The 12,876-nt window shown below is 42.0% G+C and overlaps 1 protein-coding gene and 1 long non-coding RNA gene across 13 annotated transcripts in view; one reads left to right on the top strand and one right to left on the bottom strand.

Annotated features, from left to right (window-relative positions):
* The window catches only part of ZBTB38 (zinc finger and BTB domain containing 38), a 170,665-nt gene that overhangs the window by 65,068 nt on the left and 92,721 nt on the right, over nucleotides 1-12,876 (top strand). For 11 of the 12 annotated variants that reach the window (XR_003420931.2, XR_001431808.3, XR_003420930.2 and 8 more), the window contains one exon: nucleotides 12,296-12,361. The gene's annotated coding sequence lies outside the window, so the exon portion shown is untranslated. Of the gene's footprint in view, nucleotides 1-7,835; nucleotides 9,021-12,295; nucleotides 12,362-12,876 lie in introns of those variants that run through there. The other variant, XR_003420933.2, reaches the window with a different exon arrangement.
* LOC106985004 (uncharacterized) lies at nucleotides 3,105-12,545 on the bottom strand. The gene is made up of 3 exons (XR_001431809.3): nucleotides 12,046-12,545; nucleotides 6,735-6,880; nucleotides 3,105-6,284 (listed from the first exon to the last, which is right to left on the bottom strand). It is a non-coding gene; the product is annotated as an uncharacterized LOC106985004 (long non-coding RNA).

The following is a 12,876-nucleotide window of genomic DNA, read 5'->3' as shown; positions in this document are numbered from 1 at the left end:
TGACCTGAGCCGAAGTCCGATGCTTAACTGACTGAGTCACCCAGTCGCCCCTTTGATGGGCATTTTGATTGGCTGTAATGCTCTGCTATTATCAATCTGTAAACATTCTTGTGGATGAATTTTTGTGGACATCTTAGGGAAAATTCCTAGAATTGAATCAGTAGGTCAAATGACCTGTTTCTAAATTTCCTAATGCACATCAGTAAATTAGCCTCCAGAAAGTCACCAGTGTCTATTTCAAAACCTAAGTCCCCTTCAGTTTCTCATGTTAAAATGCATGCTCCTAGGCCCAAGTGGCATCAGAAGCTCTAAGGACAGGGCCTAGGAATATGCTTTTCAATACACCCTCCTAATCCTTATGCACGTTAAAGCCTCTTGATATGCTGCATTCAATTCAATAAACATTCATTTCAGCAAACACTTATTAGAAAACAGAGAGCCTTGAGATAGTATATCTAAACCAGAATTTAACTTAAAGGCTCCTTTTTTGGCCTCTGAAGTTTAGATTTTTTCTTAATTGTGGTATGGTATAGTTGAAAGATTTTCAGCTAGAGAATCGGGAAACCTTACTGTAAATATGAGATAACTGAGACCCAGAATGATTTACTTCCAGGGGGTTAGCCAGAGATTCAGTGGCAGCAGTAAAACAAGGACTTGGGTAGAAGCAGGGCCTAGATCTCCCCAACCTCAGGGTAGCAGAGACAAGGCCCTAGTGAGAAGATAGACACCTCATGTGAGAGACTCTGCCTCAACCAGGAAACTTTGATCTGCCTTCTTATAGGCAGGGCCATATCTCAGGACCTGTATGGGCAGCCCAGACCCTGTGAGGGGCCCAAGGGCCCACCTTGGTCACCTAATGAGACCAGGCCACTGTGTGCCCTAAGCCCTGAAGTGGTAACACTGAACCTGGACCGAAGAGGACATGGGCAGCCACGCAGAGCCACGCACAAGAGCAGAAGAGGAGGCCGGGTCCAGAGTCAGAATGCAAAAGAGCAGAGACTCATATTGTAGTCAGATCTTAACTGCAAAAGAAGACAAAGCCAGAGCTAGAGGGGACCTGTGTGACTCATTCTCAAGGATGGAGTCCCATCACATAACTTCACTGTCTGGGGAGGTACCTGTCCATAGCTGTGCCTGCCTTTTTATTTTATTTTATTTTTTTATTTATTTTCAACGTTTATTTATTTTTTGGGGGACAGAGAGAGACAGAGCATGAACGGGGGAAGGGCAGAGAGAGAGGGAGACACAGAATCGGAAACAGGCTCCAGGCTCTGAGCCATCAGCCCAGAGCCTGACGCGGGGCTCGAACTCATGGACCGCGAGATCATGACCTGGCTGAAGTCGGATGCTTAACCGACTGCACCACCCAGGCGCCCCATGTGCCCGCCTTTTTAAATCTGAGAGGTGCTGTGCACCGGGCTGCCTTCTGACAGCAGGTGAGTAGTAGCACCTGGCTGAAGGAGGGGCAGTGGGTCAGAGAAGAGGCTCCTGAAATTGGGAAATCTGGGAAATTCTCTGTTAGAGCAGAAAACATAGTAAACAAACAACAACCAAATTAAAAAAAAATTTTTACCACCTTCTAAGGAGGTGTGAGCATCCATCCTGCTGCATAACCCTGCTCAAGCCCATCAGACCACACCTGTTGGTCACCTGATGGCATATGGCCGACCTTTCTCATTCTACCACCCCAGCTTCTGGGGGAGTCACCATCATATCATTTGCTTTCATGCTCAGCCTCCACAAACAGCTCAGTTCCAGATGGTCCCTAGTTCATGTTTAGGTTCTATAAATCACTATTTAGATTCCTCCACAGCCAAGTCCACATCTTCTGCCTGTGACTGCACCAGGTGAAGTGCAAGAGCCAGAACGCAGAGGCACCAGGGAGTTTGCCTCTGATCACTAAGCTTTACTGCTTCTGTGAAGGGTCTTCATGGTCTCTTGGCTGTTCCCACATAGCATCACTGCTCTTCTCATTCTTGGCCTTCTGGTCCAAACGTGTAGATGATGGGTATGGATTCCGGGAAGTTCTACAACCTCCCTTCACTCAGGGGTACAACAGATGGAAGGTGACTTCCCAGACATGGCTGGAGCAGTTGTCATCACTATGATGTTGGGTCTATGCAAAGCCCATCTCCCTGGCATCCTTTACAACTTCTTTGGCTGAAGCACCTTCTGATGCTTAGATAGAGTTCTAATTACTGGCAAGACCTGGATCCCTTGGCCAAGAAGGTCCATGTGGTGGTGACAGCAGTACCTCTAGATCTAACCCCCAGGAGGTAGATGTCGGAGTTCTGTGACATCCAGACAATGTGCCCACATGCTGCTGGCAAATCTGAGATTATCAACAGAGTAGGAAGTCCAAGGGCAGAAAGTGTTCAGTGGGGTCTGTGATCTGACGAGTGCTGCTGGTGATCCCATTCTTCCCTGTCTGTGCTGACTCCATGTCTACTCCCCACACACCTTGCTAATGAGTAGCTGACTTTAAGAATAAAAAGCATTCACACAGTCTCTGGCCAAAGCGGCTGGACGACCCTGGCCCAAGCAAATTCTGTCTCTGCTCCATGGCTGCCATATCGTGGCTTTCGTATCACCTCTTGGGAGAGTGTCATTGGTATCAAGTCTACCTGTTGGGCCAAGATGTACTGCCTCAAAGAAGCCCAGCATCCCCAGACTGTGATGTCCTACTATTGTAGTCAGGAGCAACTGGTCAAACCTAAAGACTCACCACATATCAAGAGCCCCATTTTCCATCACTGAAATGCCAGACAGCTCAAACTGCTATGTAGACAAGCATTATGAAATCTGGAACAGTGAGAGATATCAGAAGGCAATGCACCCAAGCTCTGAAGACACCCCCAATTGACTGCCATCTTGACCGGACCAGCAGAAAGAATCCCTACACGTCTATCAGAATGCCTAAAATAACAAATTCTGATGTTCCCAAAAATTGACAAGGAGGTGAAGAAATTGGATGGCTTTTGCACCTCTGGTCGGACCATAAATGGTATAGCCACTCCGGAAAACAGTTTCTAATAAAGTTAAACATACATATATCATACAGTCCCACTCCTGAGTGTTTATACAAGAGAAATGAAAACTTATGCTAGCACAAAAGACTGTATACCAATATTCATGGCAGTTTTATTTCTAATAGCTTAAAACAGGAAACCAGCCAGACGTCCTTCAAGGGGACAATGGATAACAAAACCGTGGTACATCCATACCATGGAAAACTATTCAGCAATGGAAAGGCACACACTCTTTACATACAACTTAAATGGATCTAAGGGCATTATGCTGGGTGAAAGAATGCCAATCTCAAAGGGTTATATACTATATGACTCCATTTATAACAAACTCAAAGAGACAAAATTGTAATGATTGAGAATAGATCAGTGCCAGAGGTTGAAAGAAAGCGTAAATGACTTAATGACCTAAGAAAGTGTGATTCTAAGAAGGTTAGCACGGGTTGTTTCTTTTGGGGGGAGGTTTTTTTTTTGTGGTGATGGAATAGTTCTGTATCTTGGTTGTGATGATGGCTATTCCAATCAATAGCATGTGATAAAATTTCATAGAAACACACACGCGCGCACACACACACACACACACACACACCCATACAAAAACTGGTGAAATCCAAATAATGTCCTTACCTGAGTCAATAGTATTATACCAATGTCAGCTTCTTGGTTTAGACAGTGTGCTAGGCTAGTCGATGATATTATCATTGGGGGAAGCCAGATGAAGTTGTTTAGTTACTCTACTATTTTTTCCGTGTTTTGTGATTCTTAATCTATTTCCAAAAATGTTGTTAAAAGCAATTTCTAAAAACTCTTTTGAAGCTAAAAAAAAAAGGGGGAGAGTGTTCCCCACCCCAGAAAAGGGGGATTCAGCCACTGGCCTCTCTTTTACGAACAACTCCTATTGTTTATTTTGCCACTTTCTGATTTACGGGTAGCCTTCTAAGGCCTCGCCCTCTGCTTTTCAGAGACAGCCCATCTCAGATGGAATAAAGCTCAAGTATTCCAGCACAGAGAGTGTGAATATGCCCCCTTTCCCCTCCCTGAGACTTGTGACTTCAAAGCGAGGTAAAGACTCAGAGATCTAAGAAATGGTCTCACGATGAAAATCTAGGACAAATCATCCTTCTTGCCCCTGCACGGTGATTTCTTTTCTGGAATGGCTCTTTGTCTTCTCTGCTCTTCATACAGATTATTCTCTTCACCTTCACCAAATGGACCCTCCTCTAATGGAAGGAGATTAACCCTTCTTTGCCCCCTTTCAATCTCATTCAGCGGAGGGCTTTCTTATAGCTACACTGCTCTCTCTGAGCCTTGTGCCACAGCTGAATGCTACAGCGTGAGATGGCTGTCTTCCCTTTGAAGATGTATGCCTCTGTCAAACACCTTTTTGCCAGATTTGGCCCTGGAAAGGCAGTTTTGAAATTAAGCTTCTCATGAGCTGCTTGGGTTTACAGAATGGAATTGCACAAGGCCATGGGCATTTAGGTCAAGGGGTACTTGCTGAGCTCACTACCTTCAGGTCCCCATCTTAATGAAATGCTAGCATTATTTACTCCCTTGCTTTGCTGAGGGGTCCCCAGCATCACCTAAGATTGAAGCTGAGCATATGGGACGGATTATGTGGCATCCTGTCCAGATATGACAATACACTCAGACATAAGCCACTGTCCCTTAGGATGAGCCTCAGCCCCCAACTTCCTGCCGTGTGTTATTATGGAGATTCATCTCCAGGGACCATGGTGAGAGGGACATAGGTGCACCTTTCTTGGGCCTGGCTTTGGCCCATAGTTCAGGGCAGTGTGCTAGAAAGGTGTCAGTTTGAATTGTTGATTTTCAGTAGGCGTTGGTGAATCTCCTAGCTCTGCACCTTTTGGTTTCAAAACCATACTGAACAACGGAAAATGAAACCTGCAACTTATTTTTAGCTGCTCATGCTAACTCATGAGATTTCTTTTTTGCAAACCAAATAGGATAAAGCCTACTTCAGCTGGCTAAACTTAATCTGATTGACTTAAATGGCAATCAAACCTACTTCTCTGATACTTCTGAAGTGACCCTTCGTCTCAGGTGATATTTTGGCCAACATTTACTATTTTGCTTAAAATTATATTTAGTTGAGCTTTAAAAAAAATTAAACAAGTATACTATAACATTTCCTTGTGAGAGGAATTGAGAAATAAGTTATAGCTGTCTTACCAGAATCTCTTCATTAATTTGCTTTTCTATAACCATTTAATAAGTACCTATTTATTTATTTCTTAATTTTTTTAATGTTTGCTTATTTTTTGAGAGAGAGACATAGTGCAAGCAGGGTAAGGCAGAGAGAGAGGAAGACACAGAATCCGCAGTAGGCTCCAGGCTCTGAGCTGTCTGCACAGAGCCCAATACGGGGCCCAAACCCCTGAACCATGAGATAAGCCGAAGTTGGACGCTCAACCGACTGAGCCACCCAGGCGCCCCAATAAGTACCTATTTAAATGAAAGCCTGGAACTTTAATTGAGCCAGTGTGTTGCATTACAAAGGGCAGAGTACTAGAAATTAAGGAATAGGGCTTTTATCCTGTTTGCTGAGGTCTTCAGATATAATACTCTCTTTGAACATGATTTTTTTTCCACCTCAAAGAGAGGGTTGAGATGGCATCTTGCAAACTGCCTTGCCCATCCTATAGTTCTACGAAACATGTTCTGACGCTGAGGACCCAGGAAAGGTTGAGGCACAATTTGGAGGCAATGGTATTGCTGTCAGACCATTCTTATTTCTGTCTCCCTTTTTCTGTTCTGGGAGGTACAGATTTAAACAAAGCCTGTGGTCTGCTTGCCAGACAATTTGTGACTCCCTTTGGGAAACAAGTGATTAAGTACTTGAAAGACTTCCATAGATATTTTCAGCCCCTAGGTCCATTCCTTAATTCATGGAGCAAGTTCCCCTATTTTGGGAAATGGCTTCATGAGACAAAGCTAAAGATTCCACTGGTAGTGATGGGAGCAGAGAGGGAACTCCCAAGTTGGTGTTGGTCAGTGAAGAGCATACCCATATGAGCCCCCTTCACTGCGTCAGACAACGCTCTGGGTGCCGTGGGAGATACACAGATCTTGCAGGAAGCAAGCCAGAGACGTGATTAAAGGTAGATAATTCAATCAACAAAAACTTATTCTGCCTTTATCTTCAGTCCGAAGGAAGTGAAGATTCACTGAGGTTTGTTAAAGCTGCTCTGGTGAGATGAGGTGCATGGTTATGGCCTTTCTGAGCCATGTCTTTATCTGAAAGAAGAGAAGACAAATGGCTTTGTTCCCAGGTTGAGTCTTGGAGTATTTGCTGCCCAGGATGAAGGGAAGATATTAGGAGAGGATTAAGTTCTCACAAAGGGTGGCTTTTACCAATCTGTGAGAATTCTTCCTCCTCCACCCTAGTTTACATCCTCACCCTCCCTCTTCACCCTACTTGCCAGTCTCTCAAGAAAGAAGAAACTCAGCCATCTTACTGAATCTGTGTCTTGCCAATTCAGGATCTAGTAAAACCTTGTTGTTCTTTCCTTTAGTGCCATGTTGCAAATGCCCTGAGAAAAGCAGGAACTATTCTGCTGCTAACGTTGAGGTAGTGATATCAAAACAGGGGTGAGGAGTATGGAGGATAGTCCCACAGGAGAGCTGGATTGAAGTGGGGCAGAATGTTGTCGGTCAGAGTCTCCCTCCCAACCCTAAGTCACTCACCAGTTTTTCTCTGTTGAAAACCGCACGGTTCCATTTCCCGTCTCCCCCAGGTCTTTCCTAGAAGATAACCTCAGTTTGGTCCCCATGGTTTGCTGCCTCATCTTTGCCATCAAGTATGTACTCCGTTCCCACATCTTACACAGATCCTAATGGATAGAAGTAAGAAAACTCATGTCTAAGAATTGGAGGCTTCCCAGAATTCAGATTCCTCAGTCCTGTCCGTCTACTCAACCATTCATTCTACTGCCTCATGAGCACCAAGCAACATAATCCTCCTCTCATATTCCCAGGCAGAGTGGAGCTGATTAGAAAGCCCCCTTTGAGAGCCATCTGGTTGGCATATAAAATTACTGCCAACGAGCAAGATAGTCAGCTGGCCACATAACCAGGAGGCAGGAGACTTGGAGTCTAGCTCTTGGCCTAGATCGACCTGGAAAGCAAGCTGGGCTAGATTTTTTAGAATTACAAACTTCGGAGCCGAAAGGGATCTTAGAGCAAAATGTACAGATGCTAACAGAGAGAGTTAATCATTAAAATCATGCATTTGAAACACTAACCATGGTTGAGGAAAATCTCTTACTCAAAAGTTAGACTTTTGAAAAATCCATTTTCAATATATGTTGAGGAAGGAACTCATAATACCAATTTAGTTTATTTGTTCAAGACAAAAATACTATTCATAAGTGGGAACCTGGTTAGTCTTGATTGCTACACTGATTTTTCTTTAACTGAAAATTTAGATTAGAACACTCTAACAACCTGATAACAAATTTACTCTCACATGCTGAATCTATTAGGTACAAAAGGAAACAAGATATACTTTTTAATATAACAAATGGGCTAACTTATTAAATGTGTGATCTTGGGCAAGTGACTGGATTCCTCTCAGCCTCAGTTTCCTCATCTGTAACATGAAAAGACACCTAGTGAAGGCTTTTGCTCAGATGGAAATGTGAGCTTTCCCACTTACTTTGTCTTATAAAGCTTTTCCAAATTACAACACATCACTGACCAAAATTGTTAATCTGCTCTCTACTCTTAACTTTTCAACCTGGTCTAATGAATTCCTCCTTTTATTTTCTTTTCCACCTGCTGGTCCAGGCTGTCTCCAGTTGATGGTGTCCTAGGTACCCACAGTTCCCAGGGCCTGGGAAATTAAGGCTGGTTCTTATAAACAGAATTAGTCCTGGCTTCAGAGAGTGGGGATTCCATCTACCAGGATTCTGACAGGAAGAAGTTTCCTACATCAGGACAGAATGTGGATGGAGGAGGTTTTATCCTCTGAAGATTGGTGGAAAGACCTAGACTCTGGAATTGGTCAGACTTAGATTTGAATCCTAACTCTGCTATTTCCCATGTAACTAGAAATCCCAATTATGTCCTCAGCCAAAGTTGATAATAACTAATACTCACCTTGAAGCCTTTTGGGTTAGAATTAAATAATATAATATAGCCAAATATTGAGTATGTAGTAGGTTCTCAATAAATGGTAGCTATTATAGACTTAGCTCTGATTAAGATAGGAAACAGAAGTTCCTGCCCAGCTCCGTAGGCAAGATATAGATGTTCAAAATAGCACCAGACTTTCAAAAAATTTTAAGTAAAAATATCATCCAAAGCCACTTTTAGTCCTTGACAAATTAAGTCACCATGTTGTTTCCAGGACTAAATACATTATAGACCGATGTAATAACCTCATAAAACTTTTTAAACTTTTTAATGCTAAGAATTTAAACAAAAATGTTGAATTTGCTGAACACTTCGTTTGCAAAAATTTAGATTTAGAATGGCCTTACCTGGTAACAAATTTACCCAGAACTTTGAATGTCCATATTAGGTGTAAATGGAAACCAGCTGTAATTTTTAATGCAGTGAATGTAGTAACATAGTGCAAACCAATCCAAATGTTTATAAACCAAGGTTTCCTCTGGGACTCAGTGCCCTGACTTTCCTTTTTTTTTTTTTTTTTAAATATACAGAGTCAAGCTTTGTTCATACTTGAATTATGTACTTTGCATAAGCCATGCAATTTAACTTTAACCCGCAGGACTGAAAATAAAATGAGCTAAGACTGCAGAGCAACGAGACCGTGGGCAAGGAAGAACATTAATCAAAGTGAAAGGCACACCCCTCACTGCTGTCTCTGTCCATCTCTGTCCTGTTCCTGCCAGGCTGTTTAGGACTCCTTATACTTGACTCCTCAGAGTGGCAGAAATAGGTTAAAATTTTTATCACGCAAAAGGGATTTGTCATTTATTTATTTATTTATTTATTTATTTATTTATGTTTATTTTATTTTTGAGAGAGAGACAGAGCACGGGCGGGGGAGGGGCAGAGAGAGAGGGAGACCTAGAATCTGAAGCAGGCTCCAGGCTCCGAGCTCCGAGCTGTCAGCACAGAGCCCGACACGGGGCTTGAACCCATGAACCGTGAGATCATGGCCTGAGCCAAAGTCAGACGCTTACCTGACTGAGTCACCCAGGCGCCCCAAAGGGATTTGTCTTTTAAATTAATATTTGTGTATGTGCCCCGAGGATGTTGATGAGGAGCATGCTATTTCTAAAAATCATAAGTGAACACATACCCTTGCCACTTGTAATCATGACAAAGCCTAAGTAATTCAGGCATGAGCGTGGTTTTGTTTTTTTGTTGTTTTTTTTTTTAAGTGCAAAACAGGATTTACTAGTCGAGAATGTCTGCCTAAACAAGCTCATCAATCTGAATGCTTTTAACTACAATTCAGATTTGTTTAACCCAAGCAGGTTTGGTAAACGGGCCAAGTTTGCTCATTGCGCATATTTAGAATATCACAGAATAAACCAATATGTGGCTTTTAGGCTCATTTTGACAGAGGGGGAAAGGGAACCCACTGGGAGGTTTGGAAACCGCTTGCCCTGGCATCAGGTTTAAGAGTATCAGTAGGGGACCTGACCACATTCACCACCCTGCCCCTGTGAGGACATAACACTATTTGCTCATCTCATGGGAGCATGATGCGGATTACTGTCCTTGTCACTGTCATTTATTATCCCAGGCAGAGGAGGCAGCGACTTAGTTCTATGTGGTCACAGTTGATTCAATGTGGTGTATATCTAGCCTACATGATAATAATTTGTGAGTATTTTAACATGATCGTCTAGCTTTCTGATGTTATTACTAGGGAAGAGCTGAACAGACGCTAACAGCACCAAATGTCTAGGTGTTCACTTCTACCTCTTCTGACCCCACCGTGAGGACCCTGCTTTCTAGATGACCGTATATTAAATTGGTACCTTGTAACTCAGCCTGAGAGTCTCTCTAATTCTTGACCCTCATGGTAAAGGAGGAATTAGCCTAAGGACACTCCATTCTAATTTTCTGTCGCTGTCAATGCTAACCAGAGCTCATAGAGCAATGTTGTGGGGGTGGGGAAGATGGCTCCACCACTGGTGTTAGACCAGGAGCTACTGTTTCTGTCAGAGCCACGTTTATTTCTGGAGTAGTTGTGGGGGAGAGATGTGCTTCAAAGAGAAGAGGATTCGGTGTGGTTCAGGTATGAGCGACCATCTGGACGGCCCAGCTCAGAGACTTTAAAGTGTATGGGATAGAGATGGGCTGGGTGCTTTCCACACATTGAGCTGAAAATCACTTGGGTTCTGGGAAACGAGATAGAATGAAAGCTAGAAACAAAAGATCCAGTTGTGAAACCTAGCACCTAAGTTAAGATGCTTGAATACAATTTCTCCTTTAAAAAAATTCTGGGGAACTTGAATATTTTGCTAACCTGACTATTTTTAGCCAGTCCTTATAGAAGATCGAGGCGCTAGGAAACTAGAAACCCCAGAAAATATGAATTCATTTTTGCACGTGTTAAAATTAATTAGCATTAGTATATTCAGTGACACAACAAGACAATTAAAGAATTTTGGAGAGATAAGAAGAAAAACGTAAATATATATTCAAAATAAGGCTCATAGCATTTTATAAAAATGTTGGCTTATGTCCAGGATCTAAGGGTGGGGGTGGGTATGGTTTCTTTGTAGCCGAAGAAAGTGGAAAAGAATCTGTTCTATTTTCTTAAAAATAAAAGACTTCTTGTTTTATACAGCATGGTAAAAGAAATGCTTTTCTGTTTTTTACCTGCCGGCAGTTTCTGGAGGAAATTTTTCTAGCAAGCTATGCTGTTTTCCTCTCTTTGGGGACATGGTGACACTGGTTTTGTAGCTAAACAGTATTTGCTTATTAGGCATTTCTTCAAAATCCTGAATAAGCAGCTCTTTCCACATTTTTTGTTCCACATGTTAAACGTTTCACTGCAATTTGAGCTTCAATTGTGTGTGTGTGTGTGTGTGTGTGTGTGTGTGTGTTGATAGAAAGGATTGAAAGGGGATGCATAAGAATTCTTAAAGGTTTTTTGTTTAAAAAATTAATTCCTACAATTATGTATTGGAGTCTCTACAGAAGGCAATTCCAATTTATTACACACAGCCAAACTAGATCCCATCAATCTTGAACAGTGGGGGTAGGGAGGTGGTATTGAAGAAGACATGAAATTTGGTGTTTGAGTAGATGAGATTTAATTTTCGGAAAACATTTCACTCATAAAACGGATGGCACCCCAGTGTCAGCCCTGACCTCCATGATGTCAATGTCATCGTGCAAGCATAGCTAAGATAAGCCTCAAAGTAAAACAAAGAAACATCACATCTCAGCACAACACCATTTCTTCTCTGACAGCATGTACAATATATACACATATAGCCTTTGGATATCCCTGCCAATGCCTCGTTACTTTACAGTTTAGCTTCTGGAGAGGGAGGGAGGACAAAAATCATTTTGCGTGTTCTATGTTCTGAGCAAATGCGGTAAGTACGCTGGTGCAGGTCTTAACATTATTTAGGTCAGTATCCTAAGGATGGCTTTTATCGTTCATGATGATCAGCTATACCGTACATCCAAAGGAATTCAGCATCAATTTATTTTTCTGTGCTGATTTTATTTGCTTCTAAGTTTAAGCAAATTCATTCACATTTTAATACAATTCCAACGGAGGAGGTATCTGCCGCTCTGTACTGCAGATATATTCAGCAGGATACATTTACACGGCTTGTGGTTAGAGGTTATAGCACCGATACAGACAGCCCGATCATGCATTCTTCTGTAAGCCTGCCGGCACCGTTTAGGATTTGAAAAATAATCTAGAAATGCTATACCCTGTATAATATTATTTTTTTACTTCACAATAGCTTAATAGTTTTGGATTTTTGTTGTTGTTGTTAGCAATTCTATGAAATTAATAGTCTATCAAATGCACCCCAAACCAGATACATACTGTATTGAAAGCTTTCTTCAAGAAGAAGGTATGACAGTATTCATTCCGGCTTATTTTCTTCATTAGCAAAAGGATTGTTTGATTCTCAGAAGCAAAAGGACACATGCATTGTGCAGCAGCTCTGCTTAAGTGTACGAAATGCCTTCTACTGTCTGGTTGCAGAATTTGGAGTTTGCTAAACAGTGTTTAGTGATTGGGCTCATCTTGCATCACCAGTTGATGACATTTTTCTTTGTTCCCTCCTACCCAGTTGAACCAAGACTCTGAGGCTGATATGCAATGTCACTTACAACATTAATCAGATACTGCATTTAAGGTGAGCTGTCCCCTGCCTCCTCCTTCCCCAGTGCTCGTGTCTGCATGCAGTGCGTATCTTGCTTCTGCGAGCCTAAGATGGCAGGCAGGATTAGCCGTGCTTTTGCTGTGTGTGCATGCTGTGTATAGAATTCATTACACGTTGCCTAGTATTTCAGATGTGAGTATGTAAATGCTCGGTATGCCATATCATCTGGTAGCGAAGACTTGTTTTTGCCTCATTACAGCCTTAGATATTTCAACATCACCTTTCAGTTCCGATTCATTTGCCTCTGGATGTTTGCTTTTCATCACGTTCAAAATAGGATTTTACCTTTTTTTTTTTAACAAAGCCAAAAAAAAAAAAAAAACCCTAAAAACAAAAACAACAACAAAACTCTGCTACCAGATGGTGTCTCTCCTTTCTTCTTGCCTTTGCTGTCTTTTAAATAATGTATGTTGTATTGTTAATTAATGTGAATATCAAATTAAACACTTGAAACTTACATATTTATTATGCAGGTAGGAGGCAAGGTG

The sequence above is a fragment of the Acinonyx jubatus genome, chromosome C2 (assembly GCF_027475565.1).
Source record: "Acinonyx jubatus isolate Ajub_Pintada_27869175 chromosome C2, VMU_Ajub_asm_v1.0, whole genome shotgun sequence".
Lineage (NCBI taxonomy): Eukaryota > Metazoa > Chordata > Mammalia > Carnivora > Felidae > Acinonyx > Acinonyx jubatus.
Note: the sequence above shows the minus strand (reverse complement) of the source record. Positions and strands in the feature narration are given on the sequence as shown.